Source organism: Mauremys reevesii, linkage group 15, assembly GCF_016161935.1.
Source record: "Mauremys reevesii isolate NIE-2019 linkage group 15, ASM1616193v1, whole genome shotgun sequence".
NCBI lineage: Eukaryota > Metazoa > Chordata > Testudines > Geoemydidae > Mauremys > Mauremys reevesii.
This window is the reverse complement of record NC_052637.1, coordinates 34374284-34400189: the sequence shown is the minus strand read 5'-3', so window position 1 is coordinate 34400189 and position 25906 is coordinate 34374284. Positions and strand designations below refer to the sequence as shown.

General features: G+C 42.0%; 1 protein-coding gene across 2 annotated transcripts in view; it reads right to left on the bottom strand.

Annotated features, from left to right (window-relative positions):
* The window catches only part of TOM1L1 (target of myb1 like 1 membrane trafficking protein), a 572142-nt gene that overhangs the window by 281734 nt on the left and 264502 nt on the right, over positions 1-25906 (bottom strand). The gene's annotated exons all lie outside the window — the stretch shown is intronic.

Sequence of the window (25906 nt, the reverse complement as noted above, 5' to 3'; positions counted from 1 at the left end):
AGAGATGGATGGACCAATCTGGCAATCTGCCCAGCTTTGGGAATTGGCCTGCCATTGAGTGCACTTGAAACTACTTTTCAGAACTAATAACGAGAGAACAGTCTTTATTTTTCATAGGAATTATCCCATTCATAATAGAGAGAAATAGATTGACAGGCAATTTGTGCTCACAGGTGCCAGTTAATGAATCCTTCAGGCCTAATGCAAATCTCAGGGCTTGTCTATACATAGAAGTTACACCAGTTTAAGTTAAATCAGTTTAGGTTCTGATTTAGTTAAACTGATGCAAACCCCTGTGTGAATATTCTTACAAACTCAATTTAAACTGATATATGGTTTAGCTCATTATTGTAAATTACATGTACAAACTACATGGCTGTAAGCTAGGTTTGAAATAATATCAGAGTGCTCACACACAAAGTTACTCCTCTTTAGCCGCATATATATAGTTAAACGTGTGCAGCTTTGTCTGTCGAGCAAGCTTCACTGATGCCAGTTCACACCACAGAGGTCAGTGGAATTACATCGAAGTTCCTTCCAGTTTACACCCATGTGAGAGGAGAATCAGGCCCAGAGTATGTGGCTACTATAGCACAGTGTTTGACTTATGTAGTTTCAAGAGGGAGCAGTGAAGACAATGTTTAGAGAGTATGTGTATGATTCAGCCCATTCCAATACATTGGGTTTCAGATGCCTTTGTGGGGAGGTGGGAGGATAGGTTGTCTCTGGCCGGGATGGTTTAGTTATAGCCAAAGAGGTGGTATTCCCATCTCAATACTAAGGGATGGCAAATACTCAGTGTGATGGCAGAATTGTAACAAGAGGCTCCAAGAGGATCCCAAGAGCATGGGTGCTGGAAAGATTGCACAAGCTGAGGGGCCATCATGAGGCTAGATGTCAGAGATCAAATGTTAGCCTGGCACTTGGTAGACACTCCCTTGGGGGACTAGGCTCAGGCTTCCCCTCAATTTGTTTGCTGATGAGGAATGAAGACCCCTTCGGGTGCCCCCAGGAGCCACCAGCCCTGGGTGTGCACCCACACGTGAGCTCCAGCACCTTCTTCCAAGGCAAGCAGCATGCATTCCAAAGCAGGGCAGCATCACAGAAGACATGCCGTGTGTCCAGCTCGGATCTGCATGGAAAAAACAGCCTAGAGGAGTGAAGATTACAATGCACAGAGAATAGCAATCTGAAAGAGTGCTCCAGCTGCCATAAGCCAATATCCAGAACCGTGCTCGGAGCCATCAGAACCGTCCCTCAGTTCAACTCTTGTGCAGACTTCAGCCTGAACACAGCTAGCTCCTTAGAGATCCACAGGGCTGTGTGAAAACCGGAGGCAGACAGAAAGCAGTGCTGTGGCCGTACGAGAGCCGCTCAGGCAATAGAGCAGACACTCAGGGTACATCTACACAGCCTGTGGCATGAGAGTCTCCAAGCCTGGTCAATGGGCTCATGCTACGGCACTAAAAACAGCTGTGTCGATAATGCAACTCTGGCTGGAGCTTGGGCACTGAAGCTCACCCCTTTCCCTAGACTTCAGAGACCAAGGGCCTACACAGCTTTTTTAGCACCATAGTGCAAACCTTGTGAGCCAGAGTCTTTTGACCTGCACTGTGAGACTCACTGGTGCAGGCTGTCACTCACTGGGCAGATGTAGCCAAGCTACAGTGATCCACAGAAGAGCCTGGGAGATAATTTCTCCGCTGATCAGAAGCAGTGCTAGCCCATTGGGCCCCCTTAGCTCTCTCACACCCCCTAAAAATACTAATTGCATTTCTACAAACCAGAAGATTTACCAACACACCACATGCTAGGAGACTTGTGAAAAGGTCCACGTGAAAGAAAATGAATGGTATTTTGGGGGTGATGCTAAATCAAGGCCCCCTTGAGCTGCCTGAGGCCATAAGCAATTGTGTAGGCTGCTTATGCCTAGTGCCACCACTGCCTCCAATTCAGATCCTGCTTGCTCAGAGCCACTCAGATGTGAGTGGTGTTGTGACACCATTTGCTAGGTCACAACTGACTCAAGTTTGGCTTGGCTACACCCCTCCATTGTGTCATCAGGGAAGAAGCTCCACCGTTATGCCACTCAGCTCCAGCCACGTTGTGCCCATGCTGTTTTTAGGTTCTCAGCATTGGGAGAGGTCCCTCAGCCCCCGATCTATGACACCCATGCCCATGAGTCACATTTCTTCCATCACAGCAATGTGAACATATAAAGTAAATTTAAAGCAGGCCTACATGGTCAGCTAAGGAGTATCAATGCATGGGGGATGGCTGGGGAAACGGCGAGAACACCATTGCATGTCAGTGTCCCCAGCTGTTAGAACAGCCTCTACAGGACTGCTGCAGTTGAGTGTAAGTTAGAGCAACCCTTAGGCTGCGTTAGCTTATGGATGGCACTACATCAGCCCTTGGCAGGCCCCAGGATTGGAGGGTGTAAAGTTTGTGTATGTCCACCTTTGCACCTGTGCTAAGGTCCTGAGCTGAAAAGAGCTTGGCTGGACCTTAGGATCTGGCCCATACAATATAGGGAACTCTGCTCTTATCAGGCCATGCAATGTCATACCTTTTTTTATTTTAGTCTAGGATGAGTCTTGTGATCACTGAGCTGCCATGTACATTGTGATCTAATATAATCAAAATAAAAAAACAGAAACTAGTGATTGCATCTGAAAGATTAACATCACCTGGACCTTTATCTCATGAGATGTCCCAAAATAGCAAAACCAGGACATATTTTGTTTGCCTTTAAATCAAAGATCTGTTTTGCAATTGCAAAAGTTATTCCTGGCCTGTTTACTATGGGCCAGATCCTGCTTTATGTTAAGCCTGTTTTGTGCCACTCTAGTTACACAATGCAACCTTCAAACCATCTTATGTGGTCATTTGAATTCCCCAAGTGTATGGAGATCTTTGAATGATAAGAGAATAGCTATGCCATTCCATTCCTGACTGGGGATGTGGGAAAAAAATGGGAGTAGCCAGACCATTCCTATGTCCTGATTAATGTAATCTTACTCACGTTAAGTATGATGCCAACCGTGTTGCGAATTATGCAATTCTAATACCAAGTTAGATTGCTAAAAAGCAAGTAATTTTAGCAGCCTAATTAAAATTTCACTATGAGGCCTGACTCCTTTTGAATTTATCTTCACCAGAGAATAAAAATACACTAACCAGTTTCACTTTTGTTTATAGACAAGCTTGCTGTCTATTTCACTTTCTGATTCACATGCACTAGCAGAATGTTGTGCTGTTTGGATTTGAAACACTGCAGGGCAATGTTTATTAATTTGGGTAGGGGAGGGAACAAACAGTTCCCACTGCAATTAAAAAATGTTGGAAATATTGATGTGTTAGTATTAGGCTTTGTAAAAGCTCTTTTAAAAAAACTCTAAATTTTAGTCAAATTGGACCAGATGGCATCCATTAAAGGCTGGGAGAATGGAAAATGAAATAATATTTTAAACTGTGAAATGGATTAATACAGTTTCTTGCAGGAAACAGGCTATGAAGTTAGGAAACAGATGCAAAGAATCTCGTTCCAACTATTTAACTATTGTAAAGAAGCATCTCATTAAAACAGGTATATTTCCATTGGGTGCATCATGTTTCTTATGTGTGAAAATTTGAAAGAAGCTCAAGTATGGTTTGCGGTATCTTAGCTGCATCTCTTTAAAGATCACTCAAAACCCCGTACGTATTCCAGTCATTTAAATTCAATACTTCTAAACTTTGAGTCACAGGAGGTTGAAGGATACAGTATCTCCTACTGCAGTGGTTCTCAAACTAGGGCCACCACTTATTCAGGGAAAGCCCCTGGAGGGCTGGGCCAGTTTGTTTACCTGCCGCGTCCGCAGGTTCAGCTGATCGTGGCTCCCACTGGCCGCAGTTCGCCTCTCCAGGCGAATGGGGGCTGCAGGAAGGGCGGCCAGCACGTCCCTCAGCCAGCGCCGCTTCCTGCAGCCCCCATTCGCCTGGAGAGGCGAACCGTGGCCAGTGGGAGCCACGATCGGCCGAACCTGCGGACGCGGCAGGTAAACAAACTGGCCCAGCCCACCAGGGGCTTTCCCTGAACAAGCGGCAGCCCTAGTTTGAGAACCACAGTCCTCCTGGAACAAACCATAAAGTATGGCAATTTCTTGATCTGTGAAGACTGATGCTTTCATTTAAACATGGACCTAGTTAACTCAGCATTGTTCTACCACAATGCCACATTTTAACATGGACACATGGTCATCAAATCAATAGTTCATGCTGTGAGACACAAATTAATTCTAGCAGCAGCACTGATGCTTGAATTCTCATTTTTCACTGTCGTATGTGTGGCTTTAGTGTCAAAAGAGATGCATCTTAACCCCCTTGCTTTCCGTTTGAATAGCATGCTCTCACGCTGTGACAAAATCGACAACCTTGAAAAATACTGAGGCATGGATTTGAATATAAGCACACATTTGTCTACATCAGGGGTTCTCAAACTGGGGGTCACGAGGTTATTACATGGCGGGGTCTCAAGCTGTCAGCCTTCATCCCAAACTCTGCTTCATCTCCAGCATTTATAATAGTGTTAAATATTAAAAGAAGTGTTTTTAATTTATAAGGGGGGGAGTCGCACTCAGAGGCTTGCTGTGCGAAAGGGGTCACCAGTACAAAAGTTTGAGAACCATTGGTCTACATAACCATTTAGACCCTGGCAAGCTGGTGTGAGAGACTCTTCCCGACTCTGCTGATATGCACTAACAGCTAATTCATGCACTTTGGTCTACCCCGCTTTGAAACAGAAGTAACGTTAAAGCATCAGCAGCATACATATGGACAGTGAGTGCACGGCAGGTTAGCGTGGAGTAATTTACACCTTAGCTTGCTGTCAACTCCATGTTCGGGTAGACAAGCCTGTATCTTTCAGAGAGGTGTACCTTCTGATCAACTGTGGAGTTCAGATCAAGCTGTACTAAGATACGCTTGTGATGGGATGCCCCCCTTTAAGGTGCCACCTGATGCACTGGGATACCACTGAGCCCGCCTGTTCTGCCAGCCTGGGCCCCCTTTACCCTGTCTTGCTGAGCCAGGCTCTTAAGTCTCCTCCAGCACATACACAGGCAGGGCCACAACCAGCTGCAGAAAGACACAGACACTGAGATCAGCTCTGGGAAGACTCATCTTAAGGGACTTGCCCCAGCACTCATGTGCCCACCTCCCTTGGAGAGCAGACCCAAAGGGGTATAGAAAGATCTGCACAGCGCAAGCTAATACAAATTCGCCCTCTCCCTCAATGTGGAGAGAGATATTCACAACTTCTTGCCCTTCCCAGTTAGAAATTGTACAAACTGGGTTTAATAACAAACAAAATCAAATTAACTATAAAAGGCAGATTTTAAGTGACTATGAGGGATAGCAAACAGAACAAAGCAGATTACTGACTAACTAAAACAAAACACATATACTAAGCTTAAGATCTTAAAGAAACTGGTTTCAAGAAGTAATTTCTCACCCTAAATGTTATTTTAGGCAAGTTGCAGAGTTTCTGTAGCTAAGAGTTCCAGTTATTTCTTTTTACAGACTGGACCCGCCCCTGCCTTTTCCCTCAGGTCAGTTCCCTTCTCCTACCAGGTACCTCCAGCACTTTCATCTTAGGTAGGCAATGGAGGAGACTCCTGTTTGCCTTCCTTCCCAGCCTTAAATATGATTAACATAGGGCGGGAACCTTTTGTTTCCCAAACTTGACCTGCCCTTCCTGACAGTGGAAAATTACTAGAAGTCCAAGATAGTGTTTAGTACCAGGTGGCAGGACCACCTGACCTAGTAGTGTCACGGCTATGTCCCAGGGTGACTCTCAGGAAGGAGAGAGATTAGTATCTTCACAGTCTTTTGTTTCTTCCTAACGGCCCATCAAGGCGGATGGCCTGTTGTCTGGTGGCTGTCTCCCAAATACACACCCAGTTGTAATTGTTACAGTCCATATTCCTAATTTTAGATACAGAAATGATACATGCTTACAAATTGGATAATCACATTCAGTAAATCATAACCCTTCCAATGATACCTTACATGAGCCATGTTGCATAAAGTATATCTTAGTTATGCCATATTCATATCATAACCATAACCAGAAGAATATGGGGTGTAACATCACAGTGCTCCAAGCAGCTTTAGTTGGAAGGGAATTACATTTGTAAACAAAATTAGCTTACGGGGTGAAGATTTTTAGAGTGCTACTATGATATTAGTAACAATGGATAAGATTCAGCCCTATGCTTGGAGCCAGCGTAAAGCCTATGCGCCAACTGAGCCTTCAAAATAGGGTTTCAGTGCAACTTACATGGTGCAGAATAGGCCTTGTGCCGGGCTCTCTGCACAGGGATGCATTGTACCCTTAGTCATGTTCAGTGTAGACCTCTGTTCTGCAGCAGCAACGTTCTTGGCTTTGCTGGGAGTTCTACACCTGGAGTGTCCCCTATAGTTTGCGATCAGTCAAATCATTCTGAGAATGTTACTCACAATCCACTGCCTAGGGCAGACCTGATGGATGCTGTTTGTCCCAATTAAGCAGAACCCCTGATTAAGAGAAGAGCTTCTAATAGGAACACTGCTGTAGAGGGCATTCTGGAGCCTGTTGCATTCCTAGACCAGCCTGTGGAGGTAGTGCTGGGAGGAGGGGGATAGAGCCTACTGCCAGATATCCTGCATGGAAGCCCTCTGCGGCATGGCAACCACTGCATGTAGCTATTGCAGAAACACAGTGACAGCCAGAAATCGACAGTGGGGAAGCTAAGGAGCAAACAGCTAAACTCTGCATAAAACTGATAAACGCCCAAAGACATACTAACTACTCAAAGGCATTCCCATTATTAAGCAGAATTACTGCACCCATTTAACAACAGTCATTGCAATTAAGTATTATTAGCCTTAAATCAGTTCCCTGGAAGATGTCACAATTTAGTTGCTTTCCTAATTAAGGGCATCCTGATTAAGTACCAACGAATCTATTGTATTCAACAACATTCAAAGTAAAGGAAAAGACATAGACAAGCAAGTGCTTAATAGGTGTTGTCCCCTTTAAAAATCATTAAATCATAGTGTTAGAAGGGACCGCAAGGATCGTCTAGTCTAACCCCCTGCCAAGATGCAAGATTTGTATGTAAAATGTTGTGGGCTTCATCTGTTTTCAACCTACAGAAATTAAGGTGAATCCCGAAAAACATGGTTTAACCAGCTCTACAGAGAGTAGCAGTTAAAGAGAACTGAGGACCAGCCATAGGGTCAAAATCAGGATATTACTCCCCTTGACACAGTGAGAGCCGGATGCTGTGTAACAGAGACGAATGTGATCCTTGCAGAACCACACAGAACACTCTCCTCCCCCCACTTTTTTTTAAAGGGCCAGTTTACTTCACTTTGTGGATGAAGCTATATTAAAAAAAAAAAAAAACCTCTTGTGTTCTCCAATCCATTTATTCATCACAGATGCTACCACTGGGTAGTCCAAAGATTTGTTTCCTTTAAACACTTGGGAGCAATTCAATCCCAGCTAGAGCTAGGCAAACTGTTTGCAATGCTAAGCTAAAATCTGGCTTCACCAAGTGTCATTTAGTCTTGTGTCTCTTCACTTACTCTGAATTCCTGCCTATATGCTGATGCCTTGGTTAGATACAGAAAACTTCCTCATTAGGATACATCATTTTGGAGTTTTTCCTATTAATTTTCTATTCTATTACTTTGCTAGAAACCATAAGTCATCTATCCTTAGTGGTACCTAGCGTACCTTATCTCTAGAGGATATGGACTGAAACCTCTAACGCCAAAAAAGCTCATTTGAGAGAACTTTAAGATCTTACTGTCTGTCTGTGCTACTTTCTCTCTAAAGACAGGTAGGATATTGTTCCACCTGAAAAATGGAGATGTGATTTTCAGATTTTCCTGCAAATGGGCAGCTACCTTGCTACATATACTGGACATTATTCCTTTTCCCTATGCTCAATTAGATTGAATTTGTTTTTCTTTCATCTTCCAGCTGCCCGGGTCACTGGACCAGAGATCTTACCCACACAAACTTTCCAGGTAGTAGTATCCTGTGAATCATGCACAGCACTTTAAAAGTATTTCTTTTCATTCCATCTTTGTAAAACGTGGAAAGTCTTTGCTGACATAACCCATTGGTCCTTGCCTTTATTCTTCTAAGGCATGCTCTTATCCTTTTTTTTTCTACTCCTCATACACTGAACCTGAGGGGAAAAATTCCCATGTATTATTCTTTAGGTATTCTTTTGTAGCAATAAGCAGATGTGTGCTATAAAGCTGAGAGTTTCTTGGGTTAACGCTTACAGTGAAAACACACTCTTCCACACAAAGATCACACACTGTAGCAAGAAGCACTACAATCTGTTCGCTGACAGGAGAGTATAAAATGCAACTGAAAGTTCTCAGATACCAGGGTGATGAGTGACCTTGTGAAAATCTAGATAGACATGACAGGTTTCAGAGGGGTAGCCGCGTTAGTCTGTATCAGCAAAACCAATGAGGAGTCCTTGCAGCACCTTAGAGACTAACAAATGTATCTAGGCATAAGCTAAAACCCACTTCATCAGATGCCTGGAGTGGAACATACAGTAGAGAGGTATAAATATACAGTATATGAAAAGATGGGAGTTGCCTTACCAAGTGGTGGTGGTGGTGGTGGGGGGGTCAGTGCTAATGAGCCAATTCAGTTAAGGTGGAAGTGGGCTATTCTGAACAATTGACAAGAAAGAGTGGAAATCACTTTTGTAGTGCTAATGAGGCCAATATAAACAAATCAAATGTAGGCAAGTTTGTTATGTCAGTAGCAATCACTGAGTTTAGTCTGAATGAGTGGGAAAGGGTTCAAACACCATTTTAAAAAAATACAGTGTTCACCCCAGTGGAATAAAAACTGGTTTTACACCCGTGGGAGACCAAACATGCAGCAGTTGATGCACAAGAAGAGTAATCAGCTGTGTTGTGATTCTTGTTATGCTGAGCAAAGAGCAAGTGCAAGACAGTAGTCAATATCCGTTTTGGTTTGTACAAAAACACAACACAAACACATTGTGAACAACTCCTCATCATGGGGGAAAGGATCATTAAAAAGGTTCATTACATCTTTCTCCCTCTGGGGCCCTGATCCAGCACAGCATGTCAGCACATTCTTAGCTTTAAGGCATATCCACAGTCCCGTTGCACTTGTTGTACACTGCTCACATGCTTCAAATTACGTAAATAATTAAGGCCAAGATTTTTCAAAGGGACTATTTTTGGGTGCTCAACATGAGACGCCTTAAACCAGCCCGATTTGCAGAGGATGAAGCAACACTCTCTGATTTCCAGTCCCTTTTAATAAAAGTGTCTCAAACTGTCACCCAGACACCGAGGCACCCAAAATCAGCAGTCTCTTGTGAAAATCTTGGCCGACCTGCTTTGCTAGAGCTGATTATCTGTAAAAAACAACCACCCCACCCCCTCCACACAGCATCTGTAAAATCTGATCTTAAAGAATTGCAATAAATGGTAAAATGGTAAGGAAGTTATTTAAATAATTTTACTCAATTACTAGCAACCCACTGGTGCACAATGATTTTTTTCCCCAATATGTTAACAATAAAGACCAGAGATTACAAAATCAGATTACATCAGTCAGGAGCAAGATGTACTGTGTAGGCAAGTGCTTATGGATGTCAGACAGAAGGGAAGACTCCATCAATATAGATTGGCTACTAACACTATGCAGTTATCTTATGTCACATCAGACCAGGGTTTGAAGCCCTGATGTTCCTCCATTAGCTCATGTGGCATATACTATTACTATATATGGAGGGCACAACAATCCAGTAGACAGGAAGATCTTGATTCTGGAAGTACCTTGTGCTACTCAACTAGGAGAAGGCTGTTTAATATTGATCATCACTCACAATAGAGCTAAGGAATGGAAATCATACACTTACATGACATAAGACTCGTTAAGAGAGGAATCAATTCTGGGCACTGGGCCGCAATGCTTACTCAACACACAGCAAATGGCACATATCCAAAAGCAAACATTCTAAGAGACTCTGCTGTAGTATGTACTGGTCAGTGTGCGTGCGCACGCACACACACACACACACACACACACACACAGTATCTGTGTCTGTATATAAACATATTCTGCCACCTTTCAATGCTGAGGCTCTATCTGCTCTTACACACACACACGGTTTTAGATAGAGCCTCAGCATTGAAAGGTGGCAGAAGATGTTTCTATGTATATAAACAAAATGTTGCTAAGTAACATCTTGTTTCAAGATCGTCCCAGCAGCAGAATAAAAGTATATAGTAAAATATAGGACAGTGGACAAGAGCATAAAAAGTGAGTATATTTTATATGAAAGCTACAGTAGTTCAGAGGCCTTAAGTGTTGCAATTTTTGTCTTTGTGTTTGTCCTGATTAACAATTGGCTACAGGTAATGTTCAGAATAGGAGGCCACGGGTTCTGTAAGTGGAAGAACTGCACAGGGCTTTTTGGAAGCTTTTTTAGGAGGCGAAAGAGGGCATTAGTCTAGTTTAACTTACACTTTATGAAAATGCATTAATTTTACTGGGGTTACATGAGCTGTAAATCAGTGCAGAGTTTGATTCATACAGCTAGATATAAATAAATTTAAAAAAGCCCTATGGGCAAGTTTTACTGGTCTATTTTTCACCCTTCCTCACTTCCATTCTTCCTACTTCCCTTCTTTTTTCTTAGTGGGGAGAAACCATGAGCATATTTGTGTGGGGAATATATATGATAAATTTGTGCATCAGAAATAATGACCTTAAGTGAAATCCTGGTGCCATTAACTTAAATGAGGTTAGAATTTTCTCTCTTATTTGCAGAGGACCAAATTCTGAGAGGTTGGGGGTGCTCAGCACACAGCTGATGTGTACATATGGCTGGTATGTTAAAACTGATTTAGATAATTATCATATCCTCCTGGCGTCTTTTTCTGCATTGTTTAAAGGAAATGTGTGTTGGCTTGTCTACCTTCCCACAGTTCCTAAAATAATACTTTATGCTGGATGACTGATTATAGTATCCAGCTCATACATCAAATGCATGACACTTGAAATCACATCATCTTTTCGTTTTTAAAGAAAGAAATTAGCTCTGTATGGGGGTCTTGACAGTGTACATGATTTTATCCCTTGGAAGTTGAGTCAATTTTTATATATACACATACATATATGTGTGCATGCTCAGTCTATAGCTCCTAGAATGGCTTGATTATTATCTTATTATAATCTCCCCTGGCTTGTTATTGTGGCTGCATATCAACAGGAAAACAAATACAGTATGACTAAACTATCTGTTCTCCATATGACTAAACGATCTGTTCTCCTTAGATCGGCATCTCTGTGTGACTGCCTTCAATAAGCCTGTTGCTTTCCAGAGCTCGATTCCTGTGTGTTTAATGGCTATTTCCATCATTATACCGGCTTCCAATCATTGCCAATTTTGCTATAATATGAAAGAAAGACACTTTACAAGATAAAATTGTGGTTACAGTACATGAGCTTGATTTTTCACTCACTGATGGTTGTAAAGCAGGTATAAATCGACTGCCGTTAATAGGAACACCGAACCGAACCGAACAAAGTGGGTGCAAGTTGCCTTCTCAGGGCCCTGATCCTACAAAAGAACCCACCTGGCTGGTGGGTTAGTTACTATAACCTCGAAATAGATTAGTGTGATTTCAAGAAGTCTGTGCTGGATGAGCACGGCATTACACATGCTGTAGAATTCAAACGAGAAAGGACATCTACGGTTGTTAAAGTTGGAGCTTATCTCACATGAGATGATATTTTAATCAAGTTGGGTCATATTATTATTATGCAGTAGCACCTAGGAGCCCCAGTCACGGGCCAGGATCCCATTGGTTCAGGCACTGTACAAACACAGAAACTCGACAGTTCCTGCCCTTGTGTAGCAAAAAGGATCTGCTTTTCACAATAAAATGGTGGAATGCAATTCTCAGCTGGATGCGAATCCCCGTGACACTTCCCAGGGCACCACCTGCTCTTAGCGTGAGGAAGTCTTGTCTGTGCCTGCTGTCCAGGAGCTGATCCACTCCACCCTCCTCTGGCAGCACAAGCACTACCTTCCAGACCTCTGCGGGTCTCGCTTTCTCTGTGCAGGTCAGCAATGGGTGTGCACCAACTTCAAGTGCCCTCTGCAGTGCTCAGCCCCCATCCACTGAACCCTCACGGAACTCCCAGAGTCTCTACTCCCAAAAGAATAGTACACACCGGCTCACTAATTTTAACTGAGGACCACCATTTTGTTTAGCACACAGCACTTACAGATATATTTATAGTGAAAACAAAGATAAGTTTATTATCCGAGAACAGAATCAAATGATAGTAAAAGAATACTGGAAACAAATGGGTACATGTAAAACAAAATCGTAACATGCTTTCTAAAGCCTAACTTAACTTACAAGACATTCCCCCATCTCCTACAAGGCAGGAAAAGGACTGGGGATAAGCTAACATAGGATGGCCGAGATCCTCCTTTCATAAGATCAAGCCCATTGGCAGCTTGTCTTCCCAGACTGAAGGATACTGGTGTGACATTCGTACCACTAGTTATACTCCCAAAGGTTCATAGTCTTACTCACAAACAGAAGAACCCCTGCTGTTTGGGTTCTTTTCCTGCAGCACTTGCAATGTATTCATTAGCAGTTGACTCAATATGCAGATAGCCTTTCATTGTAAGACACACAATGGTCACCCAGGCAGCTAAAGGTCCCCTACTTCAAGTCTGAAAAAGTCTGTTTCAATGTATGTTATTCTCTGAGCGACCTGCCTTTAACTACAAGGCCTTAAGAACACAATGTTCTGGAGACGTATGTAACTCCTTACACGTCATCTGCACATACATTTTGCCATTATTATGACCACCACTGTAACACCTGCTTTCAGTAGAGACCTTACATGACCCCTCTAGATGAACTGCCCTGTAACCCTCTGTACCCTGTGCCCTTTGCCTGCAGGCATCAAGAGGTCCTTGGGCTACAATCCTACAAACAGGGTTTTGGGGGTAAATCCTTCTCCCTGAACACAACCTGAGTCTGGGAACACTGGGGATTTCAGGGGGCTTGGAAAGGAAGGTCTCTTCCTCTAGACAGGCCACATTACGGCAGCATATAGTTAGCCCACAGCCACTAGCGTTCTCAACTCCTGTTCCCTAGTCTCAACCCCTCCCTGGCTGATTGATAAACTGTTCACAGAGCTGTGATTAATAGCATGAAGGGAGTGTGCACTCTGGACCTGAGACTACATGTATGAGAATGTCCTGAAGGGGCTGAAAGTCCTCAACTCAGTCTCTCTTCACGGAGGTGCTGAGCACCTCTCATGATCACTTATTTCTTTTTCTCAAATCTTGTGCTCCCTCCTGCATAAAGAGCCACACCGCAGACAGGATTTGCCTTAGATAAATTTTAAATTGTTATTTTCTACTCCCATTTTCTTGTGTAATGATGCCCCGGCCTCGGTCATCTCAGTGCCTCATGTACTTTTCCCTATGAGAGATATTTTTTTGTTGCAAGATAGATTACATAGACAGACCAACCAACTGCTAGTTTGATGGGTTGATGTGGAAGGGTAAGAGTAGGTTTCTGGGTATCGTCTAATGCAGCGTTTCCCAAACTTGTTCCGCCACTTGTGCGGGGAAAGCCCCTGGCAGGCCAGGCCGGTTTGTGTACCTGCCGCGTCCACAGGTTTGTCCGAGCGCGGCTCCAAGTGGCTGCGGTTCGCTGCTCTGCCACTGTAGGGTAGACATTTGCTACAGTGATGGAAGGGGTTTTCCATCATTGTAGTAAATCCACCCCTTCGAGAGTTAGTAGCTAGGTTGGCTTGACTGTGTCTTTCAGGGGTGTGAATTTTTCCATACTTCCTGAGAAAGCTGACCAGGTTGACTGAAGTTTTTGGTGTAGACCGGACCTTAGTTTATTTGTATATCAGGATTAATGTTATTGGGTGATTATTGTAAGTGAAGCTGGTTGACTTTTTGTTTTTTATTTGACAAAAACATAAATTTTCAGTTTGGTTGCAGTTTTGGGGGGAGAAGGAAGAGGTTTGGAAGGAAAAAAAGAAATGAAAATATGTTTGGTAATTGTTTTATTTGTATTGAAAACTGATTTTTTAAAAATCAGACACAGCTTTCAAAAACCAAAATGCTTGTGGTTTTCTATTGTAGTTTTTTCATTGAAAAAGTGAAACATTTTAATGGAGAAAATTTAAAAATATTTGTTTGGTAAAATTTCCCACCAAAAATAATTGGCTTTTTAAAGCAGCTCTAGTGATAAGTCTAATTATTGTCAGGGCCCTTAGAGCTTTTGAATGGGATTTTTAAGATGTGAAATCAGAGGAGATACAATGTATGTGTGTAAACATGCTCAAAATACATACGCATATGTACACATACACACAAGTAAATCCAAAATCCCACATCCTTATGCTACAACCAAATTGATATTAATAAGACTTCCTTCTAACAGAATGCAGTTAATAAAGACTGACTGCTTAGACCAGTAGGTGGCTCCATAGTACTTTGAACTAATTTATTGTTACTGCACGTATTATCATAAATAATAAAAATGTAAAGCTGAAAGGGTAGATGTGCTTAAGTCCCATCTCTTGCCTGTTCAGGTAAAGCTATGACAGGCCACATGGCACACAGATATACACAATTTAAGAACACGTCATATTGTTTACATTTTGTGTCATTGCTTTAGCAAACTATCACTTGACAAAATCACAATTCATTTGCTTTGTTCATGGGTGAATTTTTCCAAGTAGTTCTAGATTAGTCATTAACTTGCTACAAATGGTTACAGGTTATTTTCCCCCTGCACGTGGCCCAAATCAGGAAAGTACTTAAGCGTGTGCGTTTAAGTCCACCCCTATTCGGGGCAACCCTTCAGGATGTGCTGTAGTACTGTCTTGAATAGGGATCCTTTTTCAGTTTTAAGCTTAGTGAGAATGAAGTTCATCCCTGTGCAGAGAGCCAGCACAGTGCACTGGTATTGAGGGCATACGTGAAATTAAACTGGGGCATATACAAATTGTGCTGACCCTTCATTTCACCCTGGAAGAAGAGAACGGATGTTGTTAGATATGTACTTGCAAAACTACAGTAAGGAGGTAACGTGGATTAGACCATCGAGACAAGAAGTCAGGAGGACTGAGTTCTGTGCCTGGCTCAGATTCCAAGTGTGACCTTGGGCAAGCCCGTTAGTCTCCATGTGACTCAGTGCACCTATGTGTGAAATGGTTATACAAACCACTCTCCTTATCCCAGAAGTGTTGTGAGGCTGAGTTAATGTGTATAAAATATTTTGAGATCCTCAGATGAAAGATGCCACATACAGTAAACTCAAATTACTAACAGGATCATTAAAAAATAATCAGTCGAAATAAAAATGACATTCTGCTGGAGTGGTCTGTGGCATTTTTCCGGTGACTGAATCTGTAGGTTACATGACTGCCTTTACAGTAAAACCTTTTGCATTAGAGAGAATGGGGATACAATTAGGTTCTTGGGGCTATTTCTCAGATTCAGAATGGCAAATATGCCCCTTAGCAATGAACGTTTTCTGCTTTTTGCTCCAGCCAAGAGGATCCTCTTTGTGGTTTGTACCACCTGAGAAAGAAATAACAGGATGAAGCGTATGAGAACTGACTTGATGGCTAATTAACGAGGATTCATTATATCTCTGCCAGTCCGGTTATGTATTTCTGGGCCTAATGTAATGTAAATCAAGAACAGAACAGAATAAAATCAAAATGAAAGTGAACTAAATGACTTAGGAGAAATACATGCTAATCTCTCTTCTGAGCTGATCAAAGGCACAGTTGTGCTGTGGGTGGGGGAAAAGGGGTTGCAGTGGCAATTCCTGAAGGCCTTCTATTTGCAAAGCACCAGGCCAGCAGAATGCTGGAGCACGCTCTGATGCAGGTCCCACTCCTCCCGACTGGACATGCAGCATGCATGCTCTCCTGCTTCCTTGGTATGCAAGGGAAACACAACCTCACTCCTTTTGGAATGGCTAAGTGCTGCTGTCAGTGTTAACAATCCCTCCGTTTTTGCCTTCAGGTGCTGGAACTCAGCTGGGGTAATTCACCATAGCTCCATTGAACCAATTCACACCAGCTGAAGATCTGAGCCGCCGGAGCATAAGGCGCAAAATTTGGTCATCTCTTGTGCAAGAGGCTGGGGTGGCCCTTCCGGACCTCTGTCCTCCTTCATCTCAAGGCTAGTCATGACCTGGTTTAAAAGAAATCAGTGCCAATATAGGAGCATACCGCGTATTTTTGCTTAACTCTAACTTCAGTCCTAACTCTCTCTTGACAGTTTCCAGAGAGAGGTCATACAAGAGGAAAAGAAACGGAGTCCAGATCTAGACTACCAACTTATAATCAGCATAACTACGTCGCTCAGGGGAGTGAAAAAGCCACCCCCCCAATTGATGCAGTTTTACAGATGTAACCCCCCACATAGAGAATGCTATGCTGCTTGGAGACCTTCTCCCGCCACCATAGCTACTGCCCCCTGGGGAGGTGGATTCACTACGGTGAAGGCAGAGCTCTTTCCCATCGGCACAGGAGCGTTTTTGCTAAAGCGCTCTAGCAATACAGCTGCTTCTGCACCACTCGAGCACTGTGCGTGAAGACGCCCTGATGAACCAAAGAAATTAGTCATTGTGAATAATTGATTCAGTGCATTTTGCAAGTTTTTCCCACTACCAAATTCTTCAGGAGCAGCTCACAAATTTCTCATCATATCTCATTATTCTAATTGTTAACCAAGTCATTTCTACAAATAAATCTTGGTCTTTAGCTCATTTGTGAGGAGTTCATGGCAAATATTTGGTATGAGAAATTAGGGCTGATTTGTTTGGACAGACTCGGAAGGTCAGATGGCACAGTTCCTCTTCCCTGATTGGATGATTGCAATTCTTATAGACTCCAATTCAGCAAAGCATTTAATCATGTAGTTAAATCCAATTCCTGTTTAGAAAAATCCATTTCCGATAAATATTCTTATGCATTTAGGCCATAGTCAGGTTTCTGGTAGGGATGCTCTCTATTACAAATTTAAAATTCACTTTCTGTATTCTGCAACATTCATTTAAAACTCACTATTTCAGCCTGCAATAATTCATTTGAATTATGGTAGGGTCTAGAGGCCAGAACCACCTTCTTCTAGGTACTGCACAAACATGTAACTAAGTGTAAGACTATGGACAAAAGATACATACATTAAAGAGAGAGCGCGTGCAGTAAGATGACCCTGGTCAGAGTGAAAACCAGTGGTTATAGTAAATTAGATGCCCAACTATTGCTGAGGTTTTTTTTATAGGCATCATGGCAGAGAAGAGTTCAGGAGGAATTTGAAGAAGGACAATGAAATGTCTTCATGGAGATTTACAGGCTGCCCCTTATGTTTTGGAGAAAGTGCAGAGGTACTTCTTGAAAAAAAAAATTAAAATGTGTAATGAAAAATGTCATTTGCAGAACAATGATGAGGGACTGACATCTTGGTACAAGCTGTTTGGGAAGACGGGATAGGTGGTGAAGGGCCAAGTCATTTGTGTTGGACTAGTTAACCCATTTGCAGGGCCGGCTCTAGGCACCGGCAAACCAAGCACATGCTTGGGGCGGCACAATCCAGGGGGTTACATCTGTATAACTGCATCAATTTTTTTTTTTTTGCTTTGCTTCAGCAGTTGCACTCCTGGAGGGTTGGTTTGTTTGGGTTTTTTTTTGCTTGGGGTGGCAAAAAACCTAGAGCTGTCCCCGCCCATTTGCCGGAATATTTGTGGAAAGCAAATGAAACAGGTGTCAGGAAACAAACAAATGGAATTCAAACAAATAATTATAAGAAATCAAGCAACATTCACTCAGCTGTGGAAAAGACTCCTAAAAATGCACAGCAACCCCATAGAAACCATTCCTTGTTTTGTTTATAGCAAAAGGCTCATTTATTACTACTTTAAAATTTGAACATCATTTTATGGGTTATTCATTTATTTGTATTCATTAATTAGGGACAGGATGGATAAAGGAAGGACAAGAAGTGTAGCTGGTGAAAAAAAAACCAGTGAACCCTAAGAAAATAAAGAGATGGCTGAGTGGTACAGCATATAAATAAACGTGTAATTATAAAGATACCTAACCAGACATTCCATTGTTAAGGAGAATTAAGAATGCACTGATTACAACAGCTGATAAAACGCATAGTGCCACATGTTTCCAGATCATATAAAGTTGATCTGATTTGCTTGATGGTCCAGAATGATTCATTCAGCTCCTAAACCAAAATTCCATGTAGGAAGAGACAAGGTGGGTGAGGTCATATCTTTTATTGGACCGACTTCTGTTGGTGAGAGAGACAAGCTTTTGACCTTACACAGAGAAGGTCTGAAGAAGAGCTCTGCATAAGCTTGAAAGCTGGTCCAATAAAAGATATTACCTCACCCACCTTGTCTCTCTAATACCATGGGACCAACACGGCTACAACGCCACTGCATACATAAGGAAAGGACATTAATAATGTATACTGAACAAGCCCTAATACAAGCCAAAGAACATTTAAAATGTGCTTATTTATATTACAGGACATCCCGACTATCTGCATTAGCAATGAAACAACTACACCTTCTGACTGTTCAGTTCTTAAAGGTCCTTTTGCAGATGAGTGTATGTAGAATATAAAACCAGTGATTTGGCTCGACTATGATGCAATGTGCATCCTGTTGCTTTAAGCACACTGTAGTGCAATATTATCCCTTCTATATATGAATATAATTTATTATTTGCATTGCACCAACACGTCAAACATTTTACAATCATCTATAAAGAATGTTTCTCTGCTCCAAAGAGGAATACACAAGAAGAATAGTTTCTCTAGCTACAAATCACCCTAATCTGGCAGGGCAGTCACTACTCACATCTTTTGTTGAGTGGTAAAACAGTTAGCAATTAGTAACCAATGTCTTGCAGAAAGAGAGGTTTGATGCTACATGTCAGAGAAAGGGAACTCTTCATTTATAATGTGTAGATTTTTGTAGCTATCTAGAGACCAGAGCAGTGTTGATTATAAGAACAGGAGTAATTGTGGCACCTTAGAGACTAACAAATTTATTTGAGCATAAGCTTTAGTAGGCTACAGCTCATTTCATCAGATGCATGGACTGGAACATACAGCAAGAAGATATTTATACATACGGTGTTGATTATGTTTCTTTGAGTTCAGAAAGACTATTAAACACATGGTTCAAGTTAAGCATGTGCTTAAGTGCTTTGTTGTATCAGGTCCTTAGCAAAGGGCCAGGATCGGTCTCTCTCTCTTTTTTTTTTTTTTTTTTTTATTATAGTTAATGCAGCAGTAACTAACAGCTTGTTGAGGATAAATACATATCCCCCCATGGACAACATCCCGGATTTGGCTGTTTCATAAGAGATTTTCCATTACTGAGGCAACTGTCCTAAAGGCAATTTCAGGGGAGCTAAATTCAGAGTGGCTGCTGATCTAGCAATGAGCTCGTTGCAGAATTTGTTTAAAAGAAAGTCTCAAGGAGCCCCTCACCTGCTCTGGAACATGATACCAATCACTTCTGGTTTCTCCTCCCTCCAATTCAAAACTGCCAGGATGAGAGACCTCAATATTAGTCCTCTGACACTGAGCTGACATTTAATGGAAAGGCTGACAAAATACAAGATTCTTAAACAGGAACAGAGAGATTGAGGATTTTTAAAAAAAAAAAAAAAAACTATACAAACTCAATTCTGAGCATTCAATCTGTGGCCTTGTGAGAGCACTCGGAGAAGGTCTTTGGAAAGTACGACCTGTTAACCCTGCATGTAACAAGTCATGGTGTGTATCTGAATTTTCAAGGGAAATAAGCCAAGGATGGCACCAGTGCTGCTGGGAAATGATTGCCAGAGGCGTGATCTTCAGACACCAAGACACATACTCCGTGGCAGTCTGCAACAGTGACACTGCTCTTTAAGAGGGAGCAGGGCCGGTGCACTTGTGCTGCATCCGCTGCCCCGGAGTAGGTTTTAAACGAGGGCACATGGAGGGAGAGAAGACAGAACAAGCTGGTGACTCAGAATTAGGAAGCTGCAGCAAGTAGGAGCAGCGGGAATTCTGGAGTCCCCTAGGAGGGGAGACAGTGAGAGCCTGAGAGGTAAAGGGGGAAAATCCCCTGGTTATAGCCCAGGGTGAACTGAACAACTGTTTGTGTTTAAGTCTGGACAAAAAACTGCCTAAAAGAGACTGTGGGTGCAGCAGTGGGTCTTCTGCAGGCAGGGGAGATGGTCTGCATTGTTACATGGGCTTCCAGCTGCTCATTGGATTGTTTTGACAAAATGAATCAATGCATTTTCTAGTCCTTATGGCCAAATCTTCATTTCACTGTCCAGCCTGAGTACCTGGGAGAGGGATGGAGGCAGTCTTCCCCCAAACCTGGAGCTGCTCCACGGAAGCTTCCTCACCTCCATGAGTGTCCTTAACCAGTCCCTTTTCCAAGCCTACTTATGTCCCTGTATCCATCTGTTTCCTGCAGGTTGCCACACGGGGACTTCATGAAGTGCAGAGAGTGGAGCAGTTCCACTGGCTGGGAGACCTCCACCAGCTTTGGAGGTTCCAATAAGATGATAAGAACGGCTATACTGGGTCAGGCCAAAAGTCCATCTAGCTCAGTATCCTGTCTTCTGACAGTGGCCAATGCCAGGTGCCCCAGAGGGAATGAACAGAACAGGTAATCATCAAGTGATCCATCCCCTGTCACCCATTCACAGCTTCTGGCATACACAGGTTAGGGACACCATCCCTGCCCATCCTGGCTAATAGCCATTGATGGACATATCCTCCATGAACTTATCTAGTTCTCTTTTGAGGTGGGGGTGGGATTGGCCCCAAACTGAACAGCAGGCCTAAAGCATACAGTAAGTTCAATTTTGTGAGACTTCCAGCCCGGTTTGCTGACCCAAAGTTCAAGTCTGAGGCTTTGAAAGGCTCTCCATCCACTTTTCCAATATAGCCTTTACATGGGTAATACTTTTCCACTGCTCTTTTGGAATTGTTTCAGCTTCCAGGGTGAATTTTCCTCCTTTGGCAACTGGGATCCAAGGAGGCATAAGTAAATAAGTACCCTATTTATTTTTCCTAGATAGAACACCTATGCTGTCTAGGTATGAAATGAATCCAACTGTATTTTGGTGGGTGCATTTTTCATTAGAATGCATTTGCATTATTTTAAACCAATTTATTAGAATTGCACTAAGGTTGTCCTTACAGAATTATGTTCCTCTTCAGTAGCAACATGGTCTAGTGCATAGCACACTGGACTGGGAGGCAGAAAACCTGTGTTCCATTCCTGGATCTGCTATCAAGCTACTGTGTGAGCTTGGTTAAGTCCTTTCACTTTTCTCTGTTTCCCCTCCAATCCTTTTACTGTCTTACTATTTATTTTGCCAGTTGTTTGGGACAGGGACGGTCTCTTACTATGTATTTGTACAGGACCTAGCACACTGAGGCCATGACCTAGATTGGACCCCAGAGGTGCTGCTGTAATAAATAGTCTATATTTTCCAAAATGATCAATATTAGATATTCGGATAGTTTTGCAAAAGCCTGGGTAAGCATCCAAATGTTAGGGTTGTTACTGAACTGAAAGCATCCAAATCCTCTGAAGTATTTTTTTAAGCAGTCACTGAGCTAGTAGGAAATACATAATGATGATTCTTTACATTGTAATCTCTTCTAGGTCTAAAATGGTGTATCTGAAACAAAAAAAAAATCCTGATCAGAACAAGATCACTAGGGCAGGTTCTGACTGGGGGATTGATTGGTGTGTTTGAGGCGAGTCTAGGACCAGATGTGACGACTGTTCCAGAGACAGGGCCGGAAGAAAGCATATAATTGAGAGTGAGTTTTTGGCAGTAAAGGGGCACTTGCACTGTCTTTACTTGCAGAAAAAATAAATTGTCATTGCTGTCAAAACCTTTAGAAATACCACTGAAAGCAATTATTACTGTGATCATGGATATCACAGCTTTTCAGTAACGTTAATTAGGCAAAACTGCAAAGACTGTAATGGCAACCACTTTAGCAGTTGGGGTGAGGGATCATTATGATTTTCCCCACAGGCCTAATGTAGCGTGGAATCTTTGTCAGCACCTGAAAATTAGGTTAGTGTATTTTTATACCAGTTTTCTCTCCCTACTTTCATTTGCCACCAGCCATTATAAGCAGAAGGAGAATGAATAAAGCTTATTCATGTGGCCGTCATTATGGGAGGAGGGAGAATGGCTCTGCACCAGCTTGGTAGTTGATTGTTCTTTTACTGGTGACAACACGTTTTTCCCTTAATCTCTATGGTCCTGATTCAGGAAAGTTCTTAAGCTCATGCTTAACTTTAAGTCCATCATACTTCAGCACATGCTTCTTACCTTGCAAGCTTAGGTGCTTTGCCTGAATGAACACCCATATGTTATCAATACAAATGGAAACATCTCTGCACTAACCAAGATATGCACAGCTGAACTTTGTGTGGCACTGCTAATTTATGGGCAGAAAACACCACCTCTGCATTTCTTTAGATAGCTGGGTTGAGAAATGGAACCATTAGAGAAAAAGTCCAGAGCATAATTAGGAGCTTCTCTCTCCTGGCTAATATAAATCTTTTCCACTTTCGATTTTTCCATTGTCTCTAAACATGCACCAGACTTAAATGTTTCCAAACTCTCTATTTAGAATGTGCATTTAATAGACAGGTGGGATGTCCCCCACCCTTGATCTGTAAGAATTCAGTCATATTTGATATTCTAAAACAGCTACCGTATGTACAACACTTAGAGGGACAGTAGTTATTGGAAGGTGGATTGAATAATTATAATACAAGTGCTTGGAAATGCTCATTAACTGTAAACTGAGAGGAGGAGATTTTTGCCATTCAGTTTCAGGAAATGGTTTGTGTATGTTGACAAACAATATTTTTCACGTTTTGCAGCGTCTCCAGACTACAGTAAGCATGAGGCTCAGGCTACACATCTGCTGACTGTGCTCCCATTTGCAAAAAATGGCAATACTGATGCTTTGTCTACAAGTTATTGGCAGGCTAACATTAGTGTAGCTAGCATCTATCTTTCCGCAGCAGACATGGGGATGGTTTCTCTCCATTACTGAAACGCCACTTGTTGTAAAGGTTGGGGACGGGTCCTGGAGCTAAATTTTAGCTCCCTGATTCTCATGTGCCAGGACCAGCCCTAATTTGTTTCTTCTGGGCCGCTCCAACTTGCACCACTGATGCAGAGTCTTTCATGGACCCAACATCAGTGGAGGACTGCCACGCACCCTCACCATCCATGACTCAACTCTTCCCATTCCCAGCATGACGTCTCCCCATTGCAATTCTCTGCTGGGCATTTGCTGCTAGATTTACAGGTCTTTTGCACCATGAGTTGCACAAAGTGGCCATAACAAGCCTTAAGAGCCTGCTTCATGTATGCAAACAATGAAACATTAAATATTGTCCCTCTATGGCTAGGAAATACATTCAGATGCAACAGACATAACTATATGCTACTGAAACAGACTTCAATGGGTGATCTACAAGTGCTTGTGGATGGTAGCCTAATGCAATGGATTTTAATATTAAGTCAGCTTGTCCACTGTGCCAAGGGTCTAATGTAAATAACATTTTAAAAGAGTGATTACACCAGTCTTTGAGATTTAGTTATGTGCTATGGTATAGTTTTATATACGAGTTTAGTTTAACCACCAACCAATCCCAGAATATTAAATAACAGAGGAGTGTCCTTTTAATGCTCTCAGGGCTATTTCATTTTAATAATTTCTGTGCAATAAGAGGATTTCTGAAGCTGTTTACCTTGTTGACCTTGAACTCAAACTATCTCGAGCCTTGCCCCAGTGTGACTCTTGCGTTTTTTTTTCAGCTACATTGCCATGAAAAATGAGATACTTTTTGATGCCATACCTACTGGATGATTGTTAACTTCAGGAATGAAACTTTTTGTTCAAGACGGAAAATATAAATGACTGTTTATAGCTTGAAAAGACCTTGCAGGAGATTTCTATATAAAATGCATAATCTGCTTTTACACATTTGACTTATCTGTCAGACAGGTTTAAGCGTTAATGCTCCAAACCCCTGAGATCCCTGCTCCATGTATTTAGGGTGGTGATGATTTTGTTTACATTTATCTTGTTGAAAGCTTTTCTCCCCAAACTCAGATTTCAAAAACAGGCTAACGATAGCTATCAACTGTGGCGTGTGTGTGTGCATGTGTGTTTTGTTTTAAATCATGCTTGTGAGATATGGTGGATCAATGCACTGGAAACAAATTTAATCCCTTTATTTATTGTGTATGAATTTACTGATTTAGCCACGGAATAGTTTACATCACAGGGATCAACAGGTCCAGATCCTGGAACCATCTCTAGGAGTGAGAACATTATTTGCAGATTTTCAATGATACAGTTAGAAGTTAGGCACTTTAGTTTCCATTGCCTTTCAGTGGAAGTTGACACCAAACTGCAATTTGTGCCTCTGAAAAATCTTTGTGGTCTCTATGTACCCTCTATTAGTCCTTCTCTACCCCTTTGCAACCATAGTATTAACAAGAATGCCAATCGTGATTTCTATGACGTGGATGGACTCTTAGTCACAAGGAATTAGATTGAGAGCACCAGATTCATTTCTCATAGACCATCAAGTACTCTTCAGGTGGCCTCACAACCTTTGGACTCTCCCAAAGGATGTATTTGCGCTAGCAACTTAAAATATGGAAGGCTCCATAGCCTATTACCAATGCCTCAGATGCCCCAGTCCCTTTACGTGTCAAAAAGTGTAATTAGACCTCAAATAATTTAAAATGTAATTTCTTTTTCTCTTCAGAAAATGGCTGCAGAAAGATCACTGTTTATTTTTCCTTTATCTAAGATTATTTGATGAAATTTCTCACAATTTTAGGTTTTTCCTGTCTTACTGTTTAAACACTGAAATCTGAAATTCAGGGTGTGCCTCACTGTAATTATCAACTCTGGTCCCTGACTGTATGAGTAACTGGGGTGAATGCTTATGGAATTTCAGATTTCCTTTCCATGAACATTCCAGCACACAAGCTCAACGTATAGTCCCCACTGGTCACTGAAGCTACTAAAACCAGATCACAGACATTTTCACAGAGAAGACAGCAAAAAAGTCCAGATATACTTGAAGTGAATTAATTTAAGATTTTGCATATTCATGAAAAATATTTTTGCATTGTTTGCCCAGCTCTAATTGTGTTCATTAAAGGAAAACTTCATTAGCGAAGGCAACAGCATATTGCAGTACACAACAGTGAACAAAACACAATCCTAGAAATAGCTCTTACAGGTTTGGAATAGTTTCGGCAGGTTTGTCAGTTACTGGTAACAAAGGAAACTATTCAGAGTTATAATGAGCTCATTAAACATTCACAGGAACAATTTCATAAAAGTGAAAGGAACAGCTTAAGCTTCTTGCAAACCAATCACCAGTATCACTACAAATGCTGGCACTGAACACTGAGTGAAAAAGATCAGATGCCCGGGAGAGCTAATACGTAGAGTACAGAACTGTTGTAATTAGGGTGACCAGATGTCCTGATTTTATAGGGAAAGTCCCGATTTGTGGGTCTTTTCTTTTATAGGCTCCTACTACTCCCCGACCCCGTCCCGATTTTTCACACTTGCTGTCTGGTCACCCTAGTTGTAATACATGGAGTGTGTGTGTATCATTGTGCAACGATAATGGCGTCATACTGTTTGTGAATGTTTCCTTCTAATAGTTGGCTTAGGAAGTGGATACAAGC